The following is a 5,667-nucleotide window of genomic DNA, read 5'->3' on the forward strand; positions in this document are numbered from 1 at the left end:
AAGAGAGTAAACAAACTTAGTAAATCAATACTACAAACTAAACAAACTGATGGTGAACCAAGCTCAGTGAATTGGATTCATTAAGCACCTCAAGAATCCAAACTGCAAACTGAACCTGAACTAAACTGAACTGAACCATGACTATGAAAACTGTATGTGACATGACATCCCAGCCATCTTTGTATGGGCTTACCACATAGATGACTTGGTCCTAGAGTCAGGTCATTCTACTCATCGAAAGATTAATTTATCCAGAGGCATCAAATTGATAAGATAATTGGAATAGTCCAGTCGTAGTCAACTACTAAGCAGAGGCAGGTGAATGTCAGTTAATTATCATATAATTGAATGATACATGTGCCAATGCTTACATCCTAAGGCATTAATGCAACTGTCTCCCTTTCACCAGGAAGCACCAACAAGCATGCATGTATTTTATCCATATGTTCATCTATATGCACACTGTATACATGACAATCTAGACATATTTCTAGATACATGATCCCAAACATGAGATTAGATGGTCAAATATCATGATATTTCTAGATATATGATCATTGTAAATTTCATCTAGACATATAATTCATCGTCTAAAACAGCACAAAATGCAAGCCAATGAAAGGAGTGAAATGGATTTCCAATCAATTTCGGCCCGCCCACCCCAAAAAAAAATCCTTGCAAACAAATGATCCCTAAACGGAATTTGATATCTACATCCACCCCACCCTTTTCATATTTGCATACACCTATATGAGGAATTCTCAAAATGGAAAATGAGTAGTATGAAAATAAAAAGAGATGAGTAAAAAAAATCAGGGAAAAAATGCCCATAAGGTGAACAAGTAACAAACAGCTCAACTTTCAAGTGATGGTCCATGAAAGAAAAAAGTTCTACAGAATTCAAAAGATAAACAGTTTTATTTTGAGAAGAAAAAAAGAGGTCCTTTAATGTTCACTTATCCTAAATAGCATGAGAGCATCAGCTGATGAATCAAGTGCATCTTTACCCAGAATAAGAAATTGATTATTAAAAGTTATCTAATAGACAAGCTTCAATGTTCTATGAGAAGTTCCCATAGTTCTCAAGAACTCGAGGGATTAATTTCTCCACTGATCTCTTCAAATGTTCACAAATTTCAACTAACTGATTTAATCCTTTCTCACTTTTCTTTTCCTTTTTTCCCAGAAGAACAAGGAAAAGATCAAAGGCAATCTCAAATAGCTGGCGGAAAGTTATGACAATGGCAATGGTGGTGGCCAACAAGGAAAAAATCAACTTCAAGTCAATGAGTCTATATCCAACTGCAGCAGCCACTCAGGTTGGAAAGATGATTTGCCTTTAGAAAAATATAATGGATACAATATTAATGAGATAAAGCCAAAAAACTACCAACTAATCAATGTACATTCTGGCTGATTTATCTAGTTATTCGATGTTTTAAGTAGAAATGAGCTAACCTTGAAAGCTTTTTCACAGTCATAAATATTTCACCACTGTCAAGATCTCTAAATTATAAAACATGATATAGCTAAAAAAAAAAAAAAAACTCACACGGAACTTCATAGGTGGTCAGCCGCTTTTTCGGGTCTCTGATAAGCTGGTGTCACACATAACTTTTTTAAATGCTGCACAAAAGAAAACCAAATTTAAAGCTTATAAAAGTTAAAAACTAAATTGAGAAAGAAAGCAATAATACTTAGGGAGTTTAGTCCAAGAATAAATGAGAAAATAATTTAGAATTGTCTATGATGCAAGAATGGCAACCAAGAAAAAAAAAAAAAAAAAAAAAAAAGAATGTCTAGGAAAGTACGAATATGATGCAGTAGTGCCTCCGCTCTAATATTTCAAGACTTAAAGAAAATTAGCAATAACGGTGACTTTATTTTTCTAACAAGACAATAACCAAGATATAGATAGACATGCATAAAAAAAAAATGTCTTCAAAGAAAGACTAGTCAATGGATTGACAAGTTCACTGGTTTGGTCAAACTAGACCATACAAGATCACCAAAAAATAAGTTTGCATGGACCAAAAAGTTAGAGAAAGAAAATGAACAGGTCATCTCTACTAATACAATGACGCACAAGGAACATCTTTTACCATGCTTTAAGCAATAGGTTATCTAAAGTGGAAGTAGGAACACATGCAAAGGGTTCTGTCACCAAAATGAATCAAAGAAAGTTTCTGGTTTACTGCATTAGTATCTGAACTAGAGTAAGAACATTTGAAGTAAGATCAGACACTTGGAATAATTGGCACCAAAAAAGCTTCCAAAAAATGTAGGAGCATTCTTATTGACAATCTGTATAAATAAAAACTCAAATGGAGCATAACCTATCCTAGAAAATAAAGAACAAAGAACTTCAGCACGACAGCTACTATTTAGGAGCATTCTATCCAACTGAAGTAAATACGCATCTTTCACCTTGTAGTGCAATAGCTACTATCTTCTCATCCATCGGCTTCGATTGTGATTGCTTATGCCAGACAAATCTGTACACCAAAATCGCTTCTTAAATCTATTCATGCCAGACAATCTTGTTTATGTACTTTAGATAATTCAGAATACTTGAAACAACTTGAAAAACGGATTAATAAAAGAAAATTCAGGATTTACCTGAACAAGTTGGTCTTCATTTAGAACAGACAAACTGTTAGACTCGAAACAAGACCAATATCACTTACATGAAAAAATCTCACTAATTGAAGAACCTCAACATCGATCTTGGAACCCTCATGCCAAACCCATGCTTCACCTTTTTGTACCCTGTTCAAATGAAGAGAGTGCTTCAAGAGTATGTGGGTATGTTGAGGTGTGAATGCATGTGTATAATAAAAAAGAAAAAGAAAAATAAGAAGAAGAGTAAAGAGTAGATTAAGATGATTCCACCCCCTAGCTTAATGGTACACATTCGCATAAGAGGTGGTGTGCTTTGAAAGTGATACATGCACTGATTTTAAAAAAGGAATAAAACCTTTAAATGTGATGGATTAGAAGAGGAGTCATGATGAATTTTAAACTCCTCCATCCTACAACTACTTGGAACTGGGTCTTCTATAGATGTCTGAAGCTCTCTCTCCCATTCTTTTGCTTTCCCAAAATGTAAAGTGTAAAGGGTAAAGAGTAGGGTGTAAGGTGTGGAAGATCCCTTATCAAATAAGTATAGTTAGTATGATACTTTTCAATCTGCAATTTAAGTTTATAAAAGAGAGTTAAAAGGACTTGAATCAAGGATACAATATCCTCAGATACTATTACCTACATGGAATTGAATAAAAAAAAAAAATAGAAGATACAATGGAATATTGATTTTTGGTTGAATGTAACCATTGTTATACTTTCATTCTTCCCTTTGTAATTATTGGCCACGACCTTTCCATCTTGGAGATTTTGGTACATGCCAATCTAAAGTGTGGCCATATATCAGTGGTCCAAATCACTAAATCATGGGCCCCAATTGTACAAACCAAAACCTAGAACAATATGGGGTAAACATTCTTTAATAAATCAAGTAATAACCCAGCCAGCATGCACACAGTGAATGGCAAAACGTAGTAAATAGAAGGCTAGTTATATGAGCAAAGAACCAATGTCATCTCTTACTCAAATGGACAGGCCTTAATGGCTAAAACACACCATTCACATGATCCTGACCATTGGATTAAAGGACTTCCAATGGTTACAAATGAACAATTGCAAAAGATCCGGCCAAGGGTCCACATTCAATAGACAAAAGTCACCAAACAGGCACTTGGGAAAATCTTCTTTTTATCCATAGTAAAGATTTTTATTTTTCTTCCAAAGGCCCACTAATTAAATATTTGCTACTAACCTCTTCCCTATTCATAAAATTCTACCAAAAAGTCCAAGCATGATTCTTCAAATATTTAAAAAAACATGTGACTTCGAGGAAGAAGTCCAGCTACCTACCCAGGACTTTCTTGTGTGGAATAAGTGATTCACTTGCTTGCAAAAGGTTATTCCTTCTCATCCAATTGCTTCTCTGCAACCTCCAGCATTGAACTAGAGTCTCCAGCAATTCTAAAGGTGCTTGAACTTGAAGATGATGTTTCCAAACATCCCCCAAGTTGTCCTAACCTTCCTTCCTGTTCCACAATGTAAAATTTCTCAAAGAATATAATTAGAATTTAAAATTCCAAACATGCATCCAACATCTCCTGGAAAAGCTCCATAGCATCACCATACTAGCCTGCTTGAGCAAACCCTACAATCATAGAATTCCAAAAAACAATACTCCGTTCACTTATTTCTTAAAAGAAACGAATGCCACTTTCAACACCCCCTGTCTTGCAATACCCACGAATCATGAGATTCCCACCACCTCTCTTCTCAGCATTTCTTCAAACAAGCACTGTGCATCATCCATCTTCCCACAACTTGTGTATAGTTCAACTTGTGTATACTCAGTTACCACTAGCATTCCTATGGTAATTATGTGGAGTTTAAAAAGTAACTCATACTCCTCATTTGTGGCACTGATGTAGGGGTTTCTACATCAAATGGTGAATCCATTGGAAATGTGCATATTTAAATTCACACTGTTAGAGCAATCCCAACCAATGAGAACCAAAGGCCCAAAACAAACAATAGGGGCCTTTAGTACAATTCCACATACAACAGGGAATAACCCAAGGAAATAAGCAAAAATAATATTAAAGTAGCACCAGAACATGAGGCATAGAACGGAAATGCACAAAGATATTAGACGAAACTCAAAATTCAATGAGGCTTTGAATAAACCAAAGAGCATTAAAAACAAATCTCATGAAATGCACAGAGATATTAGATGAAAATGCACAAAGATATTAGAAGGAAAAGCACCAAATATCAGGATTAATCAGTCTAATTTCGGCATAAAATCTCAAGAAATTTTATGATATTTGAATCAACCAATTAGGCATTAAAAAGAAAAAAAATAGAGAGATGAAAGAAAACAAATAGAAGAAAACGGAATAGGGTTTGGACATTCAATATTTGAGAGAGAGAGAGAGAGAGAGACCAAGGACAACGAGGGGCTGACGGGAAGAAACCCTTTGTTTTTACCTAACAGGAAGAAACCTTCCATCCACAAGGAGAGTGGCAGCGAGATTGAGAGAAGGAGCACGAGAGAGTGAGAGGTAGAGGGAGAGGGAGAGGGATACGGCGAGGGTGCACGAGAGAGCGAGAGGGAGAGGGAGGGTTTCATTTTCTTTTGGAGCAAGAGGGAGAGGGTCCGAGGGAGGGTTTTTTTTTTGGAGCGGGAGGGAGAGGAGAAAGATAGGGTTTAGGCAGCTGAATCATGTGAATCCAAAATTTCCATGACCACCAAAAGGGTTTCAATGGTAGGTGTTCAATCCTCCACTGCTTTATACGGTGTGGTCCACTTGATTTTTTGATCTGCCTTATTTTTCGTCTCAAGCCTCACGACAAGGTCGCCAAGTGGATAGACGGTTTAGATATAACTCATACGTCATGATGGGACCCACAAAACTTAGTGATGTTAACACACCAAATCACATAAGTGGTGTGTGCAACAGCAGCCAATCCACTACCAAGCCAATGCTTTGGCTATTATTTTGGATGGTGATCTTAGGGGCTTCGTGGGGGCCACCATGATGTATGTGTCTTATCCACGCAGTCCATTCATTTAGGCAACCATGGATA

At 36.3% G+C, this 5,667-nt stretch overlaps 1 long non-coding RNA gene across 1 annotated transcript; it reads right to left on the reverse strand.

Moving 5' to 3' along the window:
- Nucleotides 1-967: 967 nt before the first annotated feature.
- On the reverse strand, nucleotides 968-3,980 carry LOC131235464 (uncharacterized). Its single transcript, XR_009166153.1, has 3 exons — nucleotides 2,620-3,980; nucleotides 2,428-2,495; nucleotides 968-1,626 (listed from the first exon to the last, which is right to left on the reverse strand). It is a non-coding gene; the product is annotated as an uncharacterized LOC131235464 (long non-coding RNA).
- Between the last annotated feature and the right edge of the window lie 1,687 nt (nucleotides 3,981-5,667).

Source organism: Magnolia sinica, chromosome 19 (genome assembly GCF_029962835.1).
Source record: "Magnolia sinica isolate HGM2019 chromosome 19, MsV1, whole genome shotgun sequence".
Taxonomy (NCBI): Eukaryota; Viridiplantae; Streptophyta; class Magnoliopsida; order Magnoliales; family Magnoliaceae; genus Magnolia; species Magnolia sinica.